The sequence below is a fragment of the Ascaphus truei genome, chromosome 11 (assembly GCF_040206685.1).
Source record: "Ascaphus truei isolate aAscTru1 chromosome 11, aAscTru1.hap1, whole genome shotgun sequence".
In the NCBI taxonomy this organism is placed as follows: Eukaryota; Metazoa; Chordata; class Amphibia; order Anura; family Ascaphidae; genus Ascaphus; species Ascaphus truei.
Window position 1 is genome coordinate 12,506,126 of NC_134493.1, and position 22,546 is coordinate 12,528,671.

At 43.6% G+C, this 22,546-nt stretch overlaps 1 protein-coding gene across 1 annotated transcript in view; it reads right to left on the reverse strand.

Annotated features, from left to right (window-relative positions):
- C11H16orf89 (chromosome 11 C16orf89 homolog) overlaps positions 1–22,546 on the reverse strand; it is a 131,153-nt gene that overhangs the window by 84,336 nt on the left and 24,271 nt on the right. The window lies entirely within an intron of this gene.

Consider the following 22,546-nt stretch of genomic DNA (forward strand, 5'->3'; position numbering starts at 1 on the left):
CCAGCTCTCCCCTCTGGCAGCCATTTTTTTACCCCTGATCACGGCGGCCAGTTTTTAAATCGCGATTCCGTTTATAACGCGGTCTTATTCTGTGACAACTGATCATGGCGTTATAACGGGGTTCAGGTGTGTGTGTGTGTGTGTGTGTGTGTGTAAAAGGGGATAAATAGAGATATATCACTATAGATGTTTAGAGGGAAAATGAGAGAGGTAGGGAAGGTGTTAAAATCAAGTTAGATATAAATCACAAAGGTATGTGAGCCTGAGAGATGCAAACAACACAAGTCAAACAGACAAACAAACATGTAAAACAATGGAAGGTGAACAAGGGAAAGAGGAGAGGGGAGATGGGAATATAGAAATGTAAGGGTAACAAAAATGGCAAACAGAAAAAATGCCAAAAAATGAGAATAAAAAAAACGGTGGAAACACAGAACAGCTATCCACAGGAGCAACTACCTTTCTCGATTCACTATAAAACAAAAAAAGGACAGCGCGGCCACCATAGTGTGAGGATTCGGGGGTCATGGTGGTCTCAGCATGACCCCTCTTTGCCTCTTACTGCTCCCGCTGCTGTGTGACGTCCCCGGTCCCACCCGGTCCCCGTTGTTGTGGGGCTTCCCCGTCGTCTCCGACGGGCCACCGCTGCCCCGCAGGCAGCCTGCACTCAGGTGGCTGCCATTAGTCCTGGGCGTGCTCTCCAACATTACAGAGTGAGTGCCGGGCGAAGCTAAATTATTCACTGCACTGGCAGTGAAACTATGCCCCCCACTCATGCGCAGGCTACAACTCAATACCAAAGCTGCTCACCTGTGTGCTTATCAAGGTAACCTATACAGGATGGCTCCACGCGCTCCTCCAGGCCTATATAGTGCGTCTTACGACTTCCACATTGCTCGACATAGTCTCCACTTGTGGATGTCTACTCTGGTTTCCTCTTCTCTTTGCTACTCAGGTTATGACCCGGCTTAATCGACTACTCTCTCTGGCTCTCGACCCCTGCTCCTTCCTGACTACGCTGCTTCTCACGTCCCTCGATCTCAGCCTGCATCGCAACCTTCCAGACCTCTCCACTCCCTGACCCTGGCAACGGCAACTACTACGTCTCTTCTTTACCCAGTACCGGCAAGTATTGCTATAGCTATATCCACCTGGCCTGGCAACACCAAAACACCACACTCCGGACACGATCCTTCTGCTGCGGGTGCGTGCACACATACATCCCACCTCAGTAAGAGGGACTGGTCTGGTCTGCGGGCAGCACTGGCATTACACATAGCGTACAATATTTTAATAAAAACGAGATATAAAATTAGGCCACTCACAAAAGTAGATAGAACATGTGCATAGGATCTGTACAAAGTTCATCTAGGTAGTCACTGATATTCCTCAGATTGAGAGCTGGAACCTAGTGGTGAGCAGTGTGTGCTGTGTATCCACTTCCAGATCTGGGTACACTTCAGAGATGTGCATCCACACAGTAGTCCCCCGGCACAATCACGATACCTCTCCTGGTTCTTCAGCTCCTGTCCGTATAATGTGCTTCTCACATACTCCTTGGTGAACAGTTCTATTGACCAACCCTACGTGTTTCGTCGCAACAGTATTGGCGACTTCATCAGGGGTTAGAAGATGGAGGGACTAACAGCCCTTATATATTTAAAACTTGATTAATTAATAATCTTAATTTAACCCATTGGGGTGTATATGAGTGTCTGCTGATTATATGGCATATGGAACAAGACAAAACAATAAATGGCATTTGCATGTAACAAAAAACAAAACAAGTATAAAAGTCTAACGAAAAATAATTTTTTTACATTTTTTTAATTGAATAATTTTTTTCCCTCTGTCAGATCAAACTATTAGATGAAAGCTAATGAACAACCTATTAGAATTAATAATATAATAAATATATAGATATAGATCGTGAGTTCACTAAGGAAATACCAGAGGAGAAATTGCAGCAGTGCAAAGGTTAATAATAATTTTAAAAAAGGATTAAGTTGAAGGAACAACATTTAACTAGTCTGTTATAATGTATAAGATTATATAGATCACTAAATGCATATGATCATAAATATAATAACATCATAATAGATGAAAATATTGACCTTAATAGTGAAATGCAAAACACTAGTAACATTCCAAAATGTGCAATATGTTGCAATGATTAAATATTTAAAAATATATATGTAGTGTATGCTACCAAATAAAAATGAGAATTTATCAAATGAAAATAGAAATAAAAATTAAATTTAATAATAAAAATAAAAATAGCATAATGAATATATAAATTAATATATCTATAACCTAATCTAATGTGATTGTTTTGGGCACTGAGACCCTGCCAAAGCAGGCAAATACTGCAATATGATGTGAAAAAATGAACTTTATAATCTATATCATAAAAATCAGCTTAAATTGTTAAAATGATGATTCGGTCAACTATAGAGAACTACTGGGGATGGACCAAAAACAGTAAATGATGCCTTGAAGGAACCAAAGAAAGAATACTAATAATCTATATGAGTGTACTGGTGTCAATACACTCATTGAATCCCCCAGGAGACAGAGTTCCCAAAGTATTGATCCATAATTTCTCTCAAAGACAGAGCCTCTTGACTCTATCGCCTCCCAACAATGAAGGGGCAATGTGCTCTAAACCAATAATGCTCAGGGAGGATGGATCCTTATTATGTTTAAGGGAAAAGTGCTTAGATAAGCTATGTGCTTGATTCCCATTTAAAAAATGTACTGCACCGACACACTTTATTCGAGCAAATACCCAGTATGTACCTGGCAGATACCTGGAATGCGCCGCTCCTCACCTCTGACAAGCCCCGTTGCGTTTGCCTTCCCAGCCTGGGTTCATGCCTGGCTGACGGGCGGCTGATCTGTTAAATGATAATGATTAGGATTTAATAGGCTGCAATGCTTCGCGTGTCTACCAGATGGCATAAATTCATGAATTGTAATGCAGTATATATATATATACTGTGCAGTATTGCAGCCAGGGGGAATAAAATGCTTCAATCCCTGCTTGGAAAATACCTCAATGCACTCGGGCAGAAAACAGTCACAAACCTCAATACACCCGGGTATACCCGAATTCGTGGGACTAGCCGAGCTCGAATAAAGTGTGTCGCCAGTGTATGGTGCTTGTTGCAGGGTACATGCAACTACACACGTGGGTTTCTTGACAAGGCTTATTTATTTAGCCTTAAAAGATATACAGTACACAAAACAAAAATAGCTTTTCATCAGCAACAAACGAAAATGGCTTTTCTTCAGCAACAAACGAAAATGTTTTTTTCTTCAGCAAACCAAACAAAACAGTTTCTCTTTAGCAGACAGTTTATATATAAGGTAGCTATCCTTTTTCTATGCAGGGGACAGACAGTTCACAATTCAACTACTTTGCTACTCAGACCTTGTTTCAGTAATCTTTAGCAGCTTACTCCTCTCTCCTCAACAGCCAGGCTCCATGTGTCTACAGCCTGGGTTTTAACACATCTTGATTAGGCAGCTGGGATCCAACTAATTGTCCTGAAGTTCCCAGCTGAAGTTAACCTAGTCAGTGCTGCACTGCAGACTAGACATAGGTTTTCCAGGCATATAACTGGTGGCTTTTATTTACCCTGTCACATTCCTCCCCTGTTAGTGTGTGGCTGGGGCTACGCAAGGCTGAAGCCCGACCATCCACCCCTTCTCTAGAAAAGATGTCAGCATTTGCGTTCTCTTTTCCAGGCTTATGCTGAATCTCAAATGAGAAGGGTTGGAGGGCCATATACCACCTAGTCAATCTAGCATTGGAATCCTTCATGCTATGTAACCACTTCAGTAGAGCATGATCCGTCACCAAAGTAAAATGGACTCCTGCCAGGTAATGCCTCAAAGCCTCGATTGCCCACTTTACTGCGAGGCACTCTTTCTCAATCACTGAGTAGTTTTTTCCCCTTGGGAACAATTTCCTACTCAGGAAATCGATAGGATGTTCAACTCCCTCAAACTGTTGTGACAACACTGTCTCTGATGCATCTGTTTGCACTATAAAAGGGCTGTTGAAGTCTGGGCTTCTTAGGATGGGACCCTCTGATAAAAAGGTGTCTATGTCCTTAAAGGCTCTCTGACAATCCCTTGACCACACCACTTGTGTAGGGGCACACTTTTTTGTGAGGTCCGTTAAAGGGGCTGCCACTTCCGAATAGTTGGGGATGAACCACCGGTAGTACCCTGCTAAACCCAGCAGAGAGCGTACCTGCATTTTTGTTTGGGGGTTCGGAACTTCTTTCAGGGCAGCTACCTTGTCGGCTAGTGGCCTTACTTTTCCACCTCCCATTGCATACCCTAAGTATTTGGTTTCCGCTTTACCCAAGGCACATTTCTTAGGGTTGGCTGTGAGCCCTCAGTCTCTTAGAGATTTGAGGACCGCTTTCAGCCTATTTAGATGGGCCCGCCAGTGTTTACTATAAATGACAATGTCATCTAGGTAGGCTGCGGCATAATTCCTATGGGGCCTCAGTACCTTATCCATGAGTCTCTGAAATGTGGCTGGGGCTCCATGCAGTCCAAATGGCATTGTCACAAACTGGTATAAACCCATGGGAGTGGCAAAGGCTGTTTTGCATTTGGACTTTTCCTCTAAGGATATTTGCCAGTATCCTTTTGTCAAGTCCAACGTGGATATATATTCCGCGTTACCAAGGGCGTCAATTAATTCGTCCACCCTTGGCATCGGATATGCGTCAAACTTGGATACCGCATTGACCTTTCGGAGGTCCACACAAAATCTTACATTCCCATCGGGTTTAGGGACCATAATTAGTGGACTACACCACTCACTGCATGATTCCTCAATCACTCCTAAGTGTAACATTTCTTGTACCTCCTTCTCTACCAGAGCCCTATGACTTTCAGGCAACCTATAAGGACGGGAATGTACTTTTACCCCAGGTGCTGTCTCAATTGCATGGGAAATTAAGTTAGTTTGTCCTGGTAAGTCAGAAAAAACATCCTGAAATTGTGTAATTATTGCTAACAAGTCCCCATTTTGTTCAGAGGACAACTGTTTACCCATTGGGATTTTATCATCACTCACAATGTTCTCCCGTGGAGGCTGAGGACCCAAGTCCGTTTCCCCCTCCACCGGGTGGATGAATAGAGACCGCTGCATCTTCCAGGATTTCAGCAAGTTCACATGGTAAATTTGTTTACCCTTCCTGGACCCTGGTTGAGCGATCTCGTAATCCACCTCACCCGTACGGTGGAGTACTTTGAATGGGCCCTGCCATTTGGCCAGGAGTTTACTCTCGCAACTGGGTAACAATAATATCACCTGGTCTCCTGGGTGAAACACTCTCATGCGAGCATTCTGATTGTAATGTCTCTCCTGACTGTCCTGGGCTGATCTAAGAATTTCCTTGGCAAAATGGCCGACCACATCTAGGCGCTTCCTAAGGTCTAGTACATATTGCAGGGTATTCTTAGAAGGGACTGCTGTTCCTCCCAGGACTCCTTTAGGAGATCTATGATACCCCGGGGTTGGCGGCCATAGAGCAATTCAAATGGAGAGAATCCCGTGGAGGCCTGGGGAACTTTCCGCACTGCAAACAGCAGAAAAGGGAGAAGTTCATCCCAGGCTCTCTTCTCTGAATCTACAAATTTCCTCAGCATCCCTTTTAAAGTTCGGTTAAATCTTTCCACCAATCCGTCAGTCTGTGGATGGTAGACCGATGTCCGAACAGACTTGACCTCTAGTAACTTTAAGACATCCTGCATCAGTTTAGCCATGAAATTTGTACCTTGGTCTTCAACATAACCTGGGGAAGTCCAACCCGTGAGAATAGTTCCAACAACTTGTTGGCTACTTGCTTCGCTGTTGCTGTTCTCAGGGGGAACGCCTCAGGATATCTTGTCTGATAATCAACTATTACAAGGATAAACTTGTGTCCTTTCACAGAAGGTTCAAGAGGTCCTACCAAGTCTACCCCAATCCTCTCAAAGGGAACTGACACCAAGGGTAGAGGAACCAAAGGGGCTGGTTTTTGTCCTTTTGGACTAGTTAGCTCTCTCTCTCTCTCTCTCTCTCTCTCTCTCTCTCTCTCTCTCTCTCTCTCTCTCTCTTTCTCTCTCTCTCTCTTTCTCTCTTTCTCTCTCTCTCTTCCTCTCTCTCTCTCATGCTGCACATAGCTTAGCAATATCACTATGCATCCCTGGCCAATAGAATCGGGATGAAATACGGTCCAATGTTTTATCCCTGCCCAGGTGACCACCCCAAGGGACAGTATGGGCTAGAGAGAACACCGATTTAACAAACGCCTTGGGAACAAATATCTGTCTGGTGACCTCCCCTGTTTGTGTCTGCCTATTCACCCTATATAGGATATCCTTTGATAGCTCAAAATGGGGGAATACTATCACCCCCTGTGCATCTAAAATATGTTCATCAATTTTCACCACCTTGTCATACTGTCTAGCAAGGACTGGGTCTTCCCTTTGCTTCTGGCGAAAGTCAGGGAGGTACAGGTCTGGTAAATCTCCAGGGCCCATATCCCCCTCCCTTTGGCCATCCCCAGCCATCACTTGTGACCTCTGACTACTAGAATGGTCACCTTGAGACCCAGATTTCTGCAACCAGTCCTGTTTGTCCAAGCGTCATTGCTTCCGAGTCTTTTGAACCCGGTGTCTACTGGGAAAAAGGTCTGCTGAGAAGGGGAACAGTTTGCCAGGGTTCTCCTGAGCCCTAGAAGGAGGCTCCTCGTGAAAGACTGGGGCCATTAGGTCCGAAAAGAAAGGCCAGTCCCTACCAAGAACAACGGGGGCAGGGAGCCAAGGAGCGACTCCTATTTCGAGGTAAGCCTCCTTTTACCTGTAGCTGGATTTTGGCCGTCGGATAGTGTTTTACATCGCCTTGTATACATTCTATGCTCCATGGGGAGTCAAAAGAACATACATTGGGCGGTAACAGTTCCTGGAGGACCAGAGTTTTCCCAGAGCCCGAATCTAAAGGGCCTGGATGTTTTTTCCCCCAATCAGGGCTGGAAGTAGCATGGCTTGTAATTTTCCCCAGTAAAAGCCGAGGCGACAGTTCTGCTGAATGAACAATCCATCAGTGGACAGTCTACATACCGGTGGCCTTGTTCTCCGCAGGCGGAACATGGAGAGGGTTCCCACGCAGGAGGGTGCTGTGGATAGCGCTCCGCTGGACCGGTTACTGGAGACCAGGCATCTGGTGGGTCCTGTGGACGATGTCCTCGGAAGTTCCTCTCATTTGGCGATGAGCCGACATCTGGAAGGAGATGAGGGTCTCTGCGGGGACCAGCATTTGGACTCCGTCCTTGCTGGAATGACTGCTCCTTCCGTTGGACTTGGCGGTTCCGTGACGGGCCGTAGGTTCCCCATTGATCCGACCTCCCTCTTTGGGCATCCGCAAATGTCGGTGGAGTCTGGTCCAGGACACTCTCCTGCTGCTCAGCCCCAAGGAAGTTCTCCACGAGTCGGACCGCCAAAGCTAGGGTTTCAGCTGCGTGGCGTTTTACCCACGAGCGTGTGGAAGGGGGTATTATTTGTAGAAATTGTTCCAAAACCACCTGCTCAAGAATTGCCTCCTTAGTGCACTCCTCGGGTTGTATCCAGCGCGTACACAAGTCCAATAATCGCTGAGCGAGAACCCGGGGTCCCATCTTAGCGGTGTACTTCATGTTCCAGAACCGCTGCCAATAGGTCTCTGGGGTCAGACCTAAGCGATCCAGTATGGCGGCTTTCACTTGTCGGTAGTCCATTGCCTGATCTGTAGGGAGGCCCTGATATGAGGCCTGGGCTTCTCCTATGAGGAGCGGGGCCAAAGCAGTTGCCCAGCGATTTGCAGCCCCGCCCTGAGCTTTGGCGACTCTTTCAAATATGAGTAAAAAAGCCTCTGGATCCTCGTTAGGCGCCATTTTCCTCAGGAGTATCGGGGGTCTGCTTGCCAGTTCTGCACTGGCAGGCCCTTGGAATTGGGTCAGCAGCTTGGCAATCCGCTCATCCTGTGCTGCTTGTAGTCTTTCATCTCTCTCCGCTTGCAGCCGGGCCTGCTCCTGCATTAACTGTCCCTGCTGTCTGGTCTGCTCGCACAGAAACTCTTTAAAAATTTCTTCCATTCTTGTGTGTGTGTGTGTGTGTGTGTGTGTGTGTGTGTGTGTGTGTGTGTGTGTGTGTGTGTGTGTGTGTGTGTGTGTGTGTGTGTGTGTGTGTGTGTGTGTGTGTGTGTGTGGCCTTTTAACTGCAGGAGCCTTTTGAAAAAAATCCTTCCCAATTCTTGACACCATATGTTGCAGGGTACATGCAACTACACACGTGGGTTTCTTGACAAGACTTATTTATTTAGCCTTAAAAGATATACAGCACACAAAACAAAAATAGCTTTTCATCATCAACAAACGAAAATGGCTTTTTCTTCAGCAAACCAGACAAAACAGTTTCTCTTTAGCAGACAGTTTATATATGAGATAGCTACCCTTTTTCTATGCAGGGGACAGACAGTTCACAATTCAACTACTTTGCTACTCAGACCTTGTTTCAGTAATCTTTAGCAGCTTACTCCTCTCTCCTCAACAGCCAGGCTCCATGTGTCTACAGCCTGGGTTTTAACACACCTTGATTAGGCAGCTGGGATCCAACTAATTGTCCTGAGGTTCCCAGCTGAAGTTAACCTAGTCAGTGCTGCACTGCAGACTAGACATAGGTTTTCCAGGCATATAACTGGTGGCTTTTATTTACCCTGTCACAGTGCTCAATATAGATAACAAAAGCTATATAAACTCATAATGGCATAAATGATGTATGATGAATCCTTGAAGTATCCCACACAAATGATGTGATCACCCATAAAATGATAAATATACCAGATCCACTGTATATCGATAAACTGGATAGAGTTCCACCTCTTGATTAGTGAGAACTCACACTTGCTAGTGTCCAGGCATGAAGCATCGATGTGGATAGCTGGAGAGTGTATAAGAGAGTGGAATAACTCACTGTTGGTTGATCTCCGGTGAGATGTGCCTCCACAGGTGTGTGCTTCCGGTACTCCGCAAAGTCCAATAGAGTTGATGAAGGAGAAATAGAGCACTACTGAAACAAAAGAACTACCAGAGAGTGGGTCCCAAAATAAAAGCCGTTTTAATGGATCAGTGCATGGGTACTAAATGAGCACTAAGGCCCCCACCATCGCGTTTCGAGCTACCCGCTCTTTCTCAAGGTGCATACTGATCCTTACAAAACCCATACCTGATATACATTCATTTTCCCACCATTCGCCGCCATCTATCCGTCGCCGAGACGCGTCACAAGTGGTGCGCCGTGCGCGGCATAGAGTGGTGACGTCAGCGCATCTTTGAACGTATAATAACAACCAAAACTTTATTAACACTCGAACTCAACATAATTATAACTATGAAAACTTTATTAACAAACAGAGACCTAGCAATATACGAAGCCTTGTTTGTATATAGATACATATGAGTAAAAACAGAATAAAAACATTTTAAAAAGAAATGGTTAATGTGAAAAACCTTTTGTAGATGGACAATAAGACCCCCTCTCTCTACAATAGAATCAGAGCAGGATGTAATTTCTCTTCAGAAGGACTTGGAGAGACAGGAAAAGTGGGCAGGTAAATGGCAGATGAGGTTTAATACAGATAAATGTAAGGTTATGCATTTGGGATACAAGAATAAAAAGGCGACTTACAAATTAATGTAGGTGTGCAGCGCACAGCATCCAAACGAGAGCAGGTCTGGCAAAAACTTTCTTTATTTAGCAAGGCATAAAATTGAGGGACGCAGCCCTTCAACGCGTTTCGTGCAAAGCACTTTGTCAAGAAGTGCCTTTACACGATATACAGCCACTTAAATACAGATGACCGGTCAAATCTCGCAATATGTGGTGACGTCATCAAACCGCCACTAGCCAATGAAAATGATATCCCTCACGCATGTGCGCCGCGATCGAGCCCCGTGATAATAACAACCACCGCATACCAATCATCTCACTGTCACGGCGACGTGCACCAGCGCTGCTCAGGAGATCAACCCTGGATGCGGCAATTGAGTACCCCAGACCCTCCGCCACGCGCATGCGCATGTGGATAATCTAAAGTGCCTTATCCATTGACGGATCGATGCGTCTGAGCTGCCTAAGAGTAGAAGAGAGCAGACTCATATACAACGATCCATCCGGAGAGGCAATGACAGATTTATAAAAGTGTACATTAAAAAAGCGGCTTATCTCCACAAAACTACGCGTTTAGTTTGGCAATCAATGTCACCATACATCATTATAATAAACAGTTCAATAATATACAATTTATTGTTTAAAAACTTAACTAAACTAAACTAGATACACCCTTAAAATACAAGTATACTGCTATACTCATGTAAAAACAGTTGTGCTCCCTCCTGATGACATTGTGATCATTATATCCATATAAAGCAATACTCAAATATTAATTTATTTCCTCTGTGGAGAACCTTATAGAAAAAACACATTGGCAATTAAGCACTGAAAGCATTAGTATAAGCCAAGCATGTCAAACTCAAATGCTAACAAGGGCCAAATAAACAATGTTTAAGTCTAGGTGGGCCGCAAAAAAAAAAAACTTAAATTTTCATAGAAACGTAGGTTTATTTCGAAAAGTACTGTGTGTGCGTGCGTGCGCATGCTTGCGTGTGTGTGTGTGTGTGTGTGTGTGTGTGTGTGTGTGTGTGTGTGTGTGTGTGTGTGTGTGTGTACCTCACAAAACAAAAATAAAAAAGCCAGATGTGAATGACTTCTGAACCTATTAACCTGTGTCAGGATGCCCCTCTTGATTTCCAAAGCAGCAATCCCGCCTGGGATCTTACCTGATCCGCTGTCCCTCAAGGTACTATACTGGATGGGAGGTGTTTCCTACCTGTCTTCCGATGTCTCCCGTGTGAAACTTGAGTCAGATCTGGAAGAAAGCAGAATAGGTTATTTCGGTGTAGGTATAGGGCAGTTAAGATAAAAACGAGAGGCAGAGAGAGAGGCAGAGAGAGAGAGAGAGGCATATAGAGAGAGAGGGAGGGAGAGAGAGAGAAAGAGAGAGAAAGAGGCAGAGAGAGAGAGGCAGAGAGATAGAGGCAGAGAGAGAGAGCGGGAGAGAGGGAGAGAGAGAGGGAGAGAGAGAGAGAGACAGACAGAGGCACAGGGACAGAGGCACAGGGACACAGGGACAGAGGCACAGGGACAGAGGGACACAGGCACAGGGACACAGGGACACAGGCACAGGGACACAGGGACACAGGGGCACAGGGGCACAGGGACACAGGGACAGAGGCACAGGGACACAGGGACACAGGGACACAGGGACATAGGGAAACAGGAACACAGGGACACGGACACAGGGACACAGGGACACAGGGACAGGCACACAGGGGCACAGGGGCACAGGGGCACAGGGGCACAGGGGCACAGGGACACAGGCACAGGGACACAGGGACACAGGGACACAGGCACAGGGACACAGGCACAGGGGCACAGGCACAGGGGCATAGGGACACAGGGGCACAGGGAAACAGGCACAGGGACAGAGGGACACAGGGACACAGGCACAGGGACACAGGGACACAGGCACAGGGACAGGGACAGAGGGACACAGACACAGGGACACAGGCACAGGGACACAGGGACAGGGGCACAGGGGCACAGGGACAGGGACACAGGGACAGAGGCACAGGGACAGAGGCACAGGGACAGGGGCACAGGGACAGGGGCACAGGGACAGAGGGACTGGGGCACAGGGACAGAGGGACAGGGGCACAGGGACACAGACACAGGGACACAGGCACAGGGACACAGACACAGGGACACAGGGACAGGGGCACAGGGACAGAGGCACAGGGACAGAGGCACAGAGACAGAGGGACAGGGGCACAGGGACAGAGAAACAGGGACAGAGGCACAGGGACAGAAGCACAGGGACAGAGGGACAGGGACAGAGGCACAGGGACAGGGGCACCGGGACAGGGGCACCGGGACAGGGGGACAGGGGCACAGGGACAGGGGCACAGTGACAGGGGCACAGGGACAGAGGGACAGGGGCACAGGGACAGAGGCACAGAGGCACAGGGACAGAGGCCTGACACTCTCTCTCTCTCCCTCTCCCTGACACTCTCTCTCTCCCTCTCCCTGACACTCTCTCTCTCTCTCTCTCTCTCTCTCTCTCTCAGACACACACACACTCAGACACTCAGACACACACACACTCAGACACACACACTCAGACACACACACACACACACACACACACACACACACACACACACACACACACACTCAGACACACACACACTCAGACACACACACTCTCAGACACACACACACTCATACACACTCATACACACACATACACACACACACACACACACACACACACACACACACACACACACACACACACACACACACACACACACACACACACACAGAGACACACACACACAGACACCCACACACAGACACCCACACACAGACACACACAAACACACACACACACACACAAACACACAGAAACAGAGATGCACACACAGATCTCCTTCTGCACGTGCAGCTCACACAGAGATTTGACAGGGGGGAGGGGGGCTTCTGTGAAGACATACCCCTGTCCGTGGGATCTCCAATTAACTACTGAACTCTCTGCACCTCATGGAGGGGGCGGCCATGATCTCTCTGGTTTACCAGGCTTCAAGGAGAATGCAGTCTCTCCACCGGGGTTTTGACTCCGCCCCCGTGTCCTCCCACACACGGCACGAGTTCAGATTGACTGCACCCGGCCACCGTACGCCTCCAGCCCCTGCAGGACATATTTTACTTCCGCCTGTGCTACTCGCTTCCCCCACACCCGCGCTCGCTTCTCCCGCGGCCAAAACTTTTTACCGCCGCCCACGCACTCGCCGACACACACGACCGCCGCGCTGGTTGTGAGCGGGCCGCAAAAATATCCGTTGCGGGCCGCATGTTTGACATGCCTGGTATAAGCCATTGTACCACATAGGAAACAACAATAGGAAACAACAAGTTATTGTCTATTTGTGTCCGTTCTTGAACGGTTAATTCATCATTTTTGATTTGCTATTAATAAGGTTCTTTTCATAAACCAACCATATAATGAACCATTAGAATATTTCCTGTACATAATTTCTGTAAATAATTTCTTTAGAAAATGCCCCACACAGTATATTTCTTTAATATATTCTGAGATAGTAATCGGGTCACTTCCCAAAGAATGCTGCCATTGTGTAATACACATTTGATCATTTAGTAACATAATTACAATTTTTCAGACATAGATAAAGACTACTTCTGTCTCAAGGTTCGTGATCATTTTAAAAAGTGGTTTATAGTCCACTCCACATTCATTCCTTCTGGGAACCTTGTTCTTAAAGTAAAGATCCAAAAGGACTCTCTACAATTCAAAATGTTGAGGATATCACCCCCTCTCTCTCGTCTTTTGACTTTCTCTAAACCTATAAACGAGAAGTTCTTTATACTGCCCTTACTGCATTGCGTAAAATGCTTTGATACAGGATGTTCCAGATCCCCTTTACGAATTAATCTACAGTGCTCTTGCATTCTTATTTTGAGAGCCCTCGTAGTTCTACCAACATATCTCTTCCCACAGCCACAACTAATTAGGTAAACTACAAAGTTTGTATTGCAATTAATATAGCTACCGATGTTATATTTTTTATGTGGACTGTGGGAAAAGAAATGCTGCGAGGGCCTCATAAACTGACACATGTTGCAGTTATTGCACCTAAAAGAGCCTTTAGTCAAGAACCGGTCAGGGTCACCCACTTTGGTGGATATCACGCTAGGGGAAATAAATGCGGCCAATGTCTTGGCTCGCCTGTATACACACTTTGGGCCTGACTTTGTATACTCACATAGAATGGGATCCATTCGTAGTAATTCCCAGTGCTTGTTTATGATCTCTCGAACCTGGCCACTTGATCTATTATATTGAGATATGAATAGGGGGCACACCTTATCATTTCATTGAACAGTATTCTTCCCCTTTAGCTCATTCCTCACTCTGGACCCCGGGGGCAGAGTAATTTCTCTATCAATCTCCATTACCTCTTGTACAGTGGATTGGAGGGTCTCCCGATCATACCCTCTTTCTATAAATTTGTTGGTCAGCACCTCAGACTGGGCCTTGAAATCACTCATTGTAGAGCAATTCCTCCGCAATCTGAGGTACTGACCTTTTGGTATTCCCTTTACCACTGATCTGGGGTGACAACTGTCCGCTCTAAGGAATGAATTTCTTGAATTTGTTTTTGTATATACATCTGATTGTATTTTATAGTCCATATCAATATAGAATAGAATGTCAAGGTAGCTAATGTGTTGTGAGTGACTATGGACTGAGTATATATACAATGAATTGATACCTTAATACCCAGTGCTCTCCCTCCCTTCAGAAACACACACACAGCACTTTGAGCACCATTTTTCTATCCTTGACTTACAAATTAAATGGAAATATATTGGGGGAATCCTTGATGGGGAAGGATTTAGGAGTGCTTGTAGACAGCAGGCTTAGCAATAGTGCCCAATGTCATGCAGTAGCTGCAAAGGCAAACACAATCTTATCTTGCATCAAACGGGCAATGGATGGAAGGGAAGTAAACATAATTATGCCCCTTTACAAAGCATTAGTAAGACCACACCTTGAATATGGAGTACAATTTTGGGCACCAATCCTAAGAAAAGACATTATGGAACTAGAGAGAGTGCAGAGAAGAGCCACCAAATTAATAAAGGGGATGGCCATTCTAACTTATGAGGAGAGGCTAGCTAAATTAGATTTATTTACATTAGAAAAGAGGCGTCTAAGAAGGGATATGATAACTATATACAAATATATTCAGGGACAATACAAGGAGCTTTCAAAAGAACTATTCATCCCACGGGCAGTACAAAAGACTCGGGGCCATCCCTTAAGGTTGGAGGAAAGGAAATTTCACCAGCAACAAAGAAAAGGGTTCTTTACAGTAAGGACAGTTAAAATGTGGAATTCATTACCCATGGAGACTGTGATGGCAGATACAATAATTTTTTCAAAAAAAGGTTGGACATCTTTTTAGATGGGAAAGGTATACAGGGATATACCAAATAAGTATACATAAGTATACATGGGAAGGATGTTGATCCAGGGATTAATCCGATTGCCAATTCTTGGAGTCAGGAAGGAATTATTTTTTTCCCTTAATGGGGTTTTTTGTTTGCCTTCCTCTGGATCAATAAGTATAGATATAGGATAAAGTATCTGTTGTCTAAATTTAGCATAGGTTGAACTTGATGGACGGAAGTTTTTTGTTAAACTCATCTACTATGTAACTATGTACACCTGAAAAGAAAAAATATATAGGTGTATACATACAAAGAACTAGGAAATAGAGAATGTATATATATATGTATGTATGCATGTATATATATATATATATATATATGAAAAACTATCTATTCCTATGTATACACATATTCTAATTATGTAAGAGAATATGAGGTCATACTGTCCAGATCAATTATGTAACAAATGCACAAAAAGAAATTGAAAATGAATTTTAAAGAAGATCTTAAACGATATAATCTAATTATATCCCTGTCACCCCTGTCACATTTTGCCTATCATCATTTATTTATTTGTATTAGTTATACAGATAACTTTATCCATATAAGAAAAGCACTGTAAGTGAAAAGGGTGACATAGAGAAACAATTTATCTGATCCTGAAAGAGAACTCTTATCAATAAAAAGTACATAAACTAATGCATAATGTCAAACCAAAAGATATGCAATCATCATTAATAATTTCATTTTAAGAATTGACTTAGATCCCAATCAGAGTTTAAACCATTCGGGATCCTTGTATTGAGAGTAAAGATCCAGTAAAGTTCCCTTTTATCTAGTAATTCCAATCTATTACCCCCGCTAATTGGTTTAGGGACGTGCTCAATTCCTCTGTACTTTAATTTGTTAACATCTCCAGATTTGCAATTGGTAAAGTGTTGAGATACTGGATGGGTAAGATTTCCCAATTTATTAAGCCTAATATGTTCTCTCATTCTGGCCTTTATGGCTCGAGTGGTACGTCCCACATATTGCTTACCACATCCACAGTCCAAATGATAGACTATGAATGTGGTATTGCAGTTTATGAAAGAGATCATTGGGTATTGTTGTCCTGTACTAAAGGATACAAAACTGGGAGATGGTTCCAAATAAGCACAAGAGATACATTTTAAACACTTGAAACATCCTTTGGGAAGATTACTCCCTTGTGTCTGACTCGAGGACGAAAAAAGACTCCTAGAGACATAATTGGCTATGGTTTTTGCCTTTTTAAAAACAAAACGTGGGCCTTCTAAATACACTTTTTTAAACAATGGTTCTGCAAACAAAATATTCCAATGTTTCTTCACAATATCTTTAATAAAATTAACTTGTACATTATGCTGTGTGACAAAAATTGGACTATTACCATCCTATGTTTTTTTGTTTTTTTAGTTTCCTTTGTTTATCCAAAAGGTCATCCCTATTCATGCCTGCCACTTCATCAAATGACCTTTTAAGATTAAATTTAGAATAGCCCCTTTCTTCAAATCTATTTAGAAGTTCCTCAGATTGTTTGTTTTAGGAAATCTTCATTATTGGAGCATATTCGTTTCAATCGTATAAATTGTCCTTTAGGGATCGAATTTAAAAGAGATCTGGGATGGCAGCTGTCTGCCCTTAGGTAAGTATTGCGTGAGTTATTTTTTCTATATACGTCTGAACTAATCATCATATTCATATTAATAAATAAAGATAGATCAAGATATTGTATGTGATGAAGATCATAAGTGTAAGTGAATTTTAAATTTAACTCATTGTGATTAAGGTGATTAATAAATAATAAAAGTGAATCTTCCCCTCCTTCCCAAATAAAAATGAAATCGTCTATAAACCGTCTATAAAAAGTGATAAACTATCGATAGGGATTGTTATCTCCAAACACGTGGACCAACTCCCACCAACCTAAAAATAGGTTGGCATATGAGGGAGCGAAGCTGGTACCCATAGTGGTTCCACGTGTTTGGAGATAAAAAGTGCCATTAAACAAAAAATTATTGTGAGTTAATAAAAAATCTATACAATCTAAAATAAAGGTGCTTTGTGTTAGTGAAAGAGTGGAGTGATCTAAATAGAATCTGACAGCTGCCATTCCATGATGGTGTGCTATGATAGTGTATAAAGAGGTTACATCTAGTGTGACCCAGATGTAACCCCTTTTCCATTCAATACATGTAAGTTTATCCAAAAGGTCACCGCTGTCTGATATAGGAAAGTAAAGACTGTTTAAAAGTTTGTAAATGAGCTGGAGGTGCTTACCTCCAGTTTGGGAAAGATGGGTTCATAAAGACAAAGTGGCACATCCAGCTCTATTTCAATTTCAATTAACATTATGCAAACCACGGTTATTTTTATATGTTTTATTTTTTATATTTTTATATGTTATGTGTTATATGTATATATATGTGTATATATATATGTTATGTATATATGTATATATATATGTTATATATATATATATGTTATATACTTTATATGTTATATGTTATATATTCTTATATGTTATATGTTACAAAGTTAATGTTTATGCTGGGAATTTAGCACTAAAATACGGGGGAAACAAGTTTATAAAAAAAAAAAAAAGTTATCACTAGCGGAATAAAATGTAAAATACGTTATATTTATGGATTAAAACATATCTCTATGTATCATTGTGCCGGTGGGGGCTCCCACTAACGCCGGACATGCGTACTATTGTACAGCTCCCAATGCTCCGGAGCTGTACTCAAGTCCCAGGGAGGTCAGTCCCCACTATGGGGAACCGACCCCAAGTAATTAGGGAGCTAACTGACCTACCCTCTGGGCACAAGAGCCGAACTCGGGGGCTCCCGAGGTGAGCTCTTGCTCTATTTGATTTTTTATATTGTATTCTCTTTTTTCTCTGTTTTAATTTGTTTTTCTTATTTTGTTCCTCATGTGACTTTCCCTGTTCAGTAAACCCACCCCCTCCTCACCCTTCTCCCCGACCCCTCCCAACCCCTAGGAGACGAGAGACTGATCATGGTCGAGGTAAGAATCCCAATAGAGGCAATATGGATGTGGAAGCACAAATGAAAACTCTTAGACACACCAGGATGGGTGAGTACATACATATATCACAGAGAGCCAATACTCAGGGTATGTAATATCGCATTAACAATATTCTCGCACAATGTTAAAGGCTTTAATAGCCCAATCAAAAGGCGGATAGCTTTCGCTGACTACAAGAGGAAAAAAGCAGACATACTGTTATTGCAAGAAACACACTTTAGCAACACAAACACACCCAAATTCCTGGACAAGGGTTTTTCTCATTTCTATACAGTACATCCTCAGCCCCAATTAAAAAACGAGGAGTTGCCATCCTTTTCAACAATAATACCCCATTTGTGGCCCAGAAAGTTAAAAAAGATAAAGACGGCAGATTCCTCATATTAATTGGAACAATATACGAACAATGGATTACAATAGCTATATATACGCCCCATGCATACAGGACGCAACGTTCTTTAGCAAATTCTTTCAAACCCTTCAAGCAATAGCAAAGGGATGCGTCATACTGGCAGGGGATTTCAACATGACAATACATTCGGGCCTCGATAGATCAGGAGGAGGGCAGTCAGATTACAAGAAAACAAGGGCATCCCTGATCCAAGGTTGCAAGAACAACCAGTTGGCAGATATATGGCGGGAGATGCATCCAATAGACAGGGACTATACGTTCTTTTCCCATCCGCACCACACATATAGCAGAATCGATTACTTCATGGTTTCATGTCGAATGGTTCCAATGGTCTCCCATACGGCGATCCATGATATTTCATGGTCGGACCATGCACCAATCGAGCTAAGGTGCAAAGATATTCGGCTCAGCCGACAGGGGGCGAACTGGAAACTTAATGAATCCATCCTTAAGATTCCTGAAACGTGCTCAACAATCGGGAACGAAATAGAGCAGTTCTTCCGTATCAACACAGGCTCTGTGGAATCCCATACTGTACTATGGGAGGCTCACAAAGCTACACTACGTGGCGTTATAATTAGTATCACAGCAAGGCGGAAAAGAGAAAGAGAGGCCAAAATCATTGCTTTACAATCCAAGCTACACACCCTAACATCCAAACATAAAGCTAACCCTGATATACAACTACTACAGGCAATCAAGGACATTAAGATAGAATTGAATATGCTATTAACCTCCAAAGCCGATAACTCACTGAGTTGGTCCAAGAGGAAGTTTTATGAAAAGGCTAATAGACCGGATACGATGCTAGCCCGAGCGCTACAAAACAGGCAATCTAAGTTTAACATCCAAGCTATACGCTTAAAATCCAATCATTGTACGGCCAACCCACAAAAAATAGTAGAAGAATTTGGAGAATTCTATAGATCCCTTTATGATGGAAACAAAGTGGCACATAATCAATATACGAGCACAGCCTTAAGAGATTTCTTAGCTACCTCGAACCTGGGTAGATTAACAGAGTGCGACCGACAAGCCCGGAGTACTGACTTCACATTAGAAGAGGTAGAACAGGCTATTAAAGAACTTAAACCTTCAAAGGCACCTGGACCTGACGGTTTCTCGGGGCTTTATTACAAGAAATATGTGAAATATTTAGCCCCAAGGTTGCTCCACATGTTTAATGCAATTTTAGCAGGAGCTCCCATCCCCGGAGATATGCTGCGAGCGTCCATATCACTAATACATAAACCTGGCAAAGACCCGCTGGACTGCAAAAGTTACAGACCGATCTCCCTAATTAACACAGATATTAAGTTGTATGCTAAATTATTGACCAACAGATTAGGTCTTATCCTACCCAGACTTATACACCCAGATCAGGTCGGGTTTATCGCAGGGAGACAAGCAGCGGACAACACCCGACGTATTATTGATCTGATAGAATTGGCGAATAAAAATAACACCCAAAGCATGTTGTTAAGTCTGGACGCTGAAAAAGCATTTGATAGGATAGACTGGCCATACCTACAAGAAACGCTCGCAGCATTTGGCTTCGGGGATCAGATGAGTAGGGCGATCATGTCGTTATACTCAAACCCAACAGCTAGGGTGATACACCAGGGCTTCCCCTTCACATTCATTCGAAATCAAAAGTGGCACCCGGCAAGGATGCCCGTTATCTCCCCTTCTATTCGCCCTGTGTATCGAACCACTAGCTGCTAAAATACGAGCTAATTCGGATATCGCAGGGTTAAACGCTTACTCACAATCACATAAAGCGGCCCTGTATGCAGACGATATCCTATTAATCATAACAAAACCCCTTACCACACTACCCAACCTATTTGACCTCCTGAGCAGATTCTCAAAGATATCTGGATTTAAAATTAACCAATCTAAATCGGAAGCACTCAACATTAATCTCCCCAGTCACACGGAAAAGCTGTTGAGGTTAAACTTCCAGTTCAGCTGGCAACAGAAACACAAAATATTTAGGAATCCACATCACCAGAGGGGTCAACCTCATATACAGTGCAAATTATCCCCATCTAATTCGGACTCTTAAAAAAGATCTATACAGATGGTCCTCTAAGAGGATATCATGGATCGGTAGGATACACAGTGTCAAAATGAACCTATTGCCACGTATCCTTTATCTCTTTCAGACACTCCCTGTGCCACTCAAAACAACAGATATACTCTCGCTCCAAACAGAAATCTATAAATTTATCTGGTGTAGGAAAAAACCGAGAGTTAATCGCTCCAATATGAAAAGACCTGTTGCTGCCGGTGGTTTGGCGGTACCCTGTTTATTAACATACTATAAAGCAGCCCAATTAAGCCAAATTGTTCAATGGCACTCTAACCCCCAATTGAAACGATGGGTAGAGTTGGAAAACGCCGCATGTTCCCCAAAGGAACTTAGCGACCTGATTTGGTTACCAAAATTAGCGTTTAACCACAGAGAGATGCCGCTCACCTCAATGACCAACTCTTTATCGATTTGGGAGGCGACAAAATTTAAGAACACTCTGACATCAAAGTACTCAATGATGTCCCCCATTTGGTATAACCCAGCGTTCGCACCCGGTATGGCAGGGACTAGTATCCCGATTTGGAAACAAAAAGGCTATTCACGAATGAAAGACCTAGAAGGAGACAACCAGAAAATCAAGACCTTCGATCAATTAAGATTAGAAAACGAAATACCTCACTCTGAATTCTTTAAATACCTCCAGGTCAGAGCATTTTATAACAAATTTGCCCCATATCCCCCTTTGACGAAATTCGAAAAGCTCTGTCGGAATGACGCCGACACAAAGGGACTTATATCAACAATTTACGGAGAGGTAATCGGCTCTGCTGACCCCAAACAACAAATCCCTACATATAGGACTAAATGGGAAACAGACCTAGGGGAAACCCTAGAAGATGAGGAATGGAGCGCCATCTATTTGGCCTCCGCCAAAAGCTCCATATGTACCACCCTAAAAGAGAATGCATATAAGGTCCTCATGAGGTGGTACCTCACCCCACTGAATTTATCTAAATATATACAAGGATCCTCCCCACTATGCCCCAAGCAGTGTGGAGGATCAGCAGATTTGTTGCACATGCTGTGGTCTTGCCCAAAATTACTCCCGATCTGGGACGAAATCAGAAATTGGATCCAGAGGGTTTTTGACCTCACAATCCCCCCTGACCCGTGGCTGTTCTTGCTAAACAGACCACTGCCGGGCCTATCAAAAGCAAATTCCAAGCTAATAGCACATTTTGCTCTCGCAACGAGATGCGAGATCGCAGCATTGTGGAAAAGCCCTGATATACCAAACATCCCAAAGATTCGAAATCGCATTTGGTTCATCTGCCAGATGGATAAGTTAACCAGTCTAGTTAACGACACTGGCGACAATTTTCTAAAAGTCTGGACGCCATGGTTGGCACAGACAGATATCCCGGGGATTGAGAGCACCACAATCTGGCATTAATATCAACAAATGCGTTGTCTTTTGGGGGAGTCAACATAGACAAACAGATTCACAACTGCCGGAGAAGGAATAAAACTTTTATATGCCCTCAAGACCAACTCAAAGACCGATTCTCCTTTCCTTCCCCCCCCCCTCCCCCTCACAACCCCTCCCCACACCCTCCCTCCCCTTCAAGAGGTTTTTTTTTTTTTTTTAATTTTTTAATTATTATATATATATATATATATATATATATATATATATATATATATATATATATATATATATATATATATATATATATATATATATATATATATATCTTATACTATATTAGTGAAAGCACTGTATGCCTGCCTGCCAGCCTGCCTGGATGTCCGGTGTCCCTAGGGGAAATCTCATTGGTCCCTTGGTCTGCCCCCGCAAACCTCTCATTGGCCTGAGGCGGAGTGAC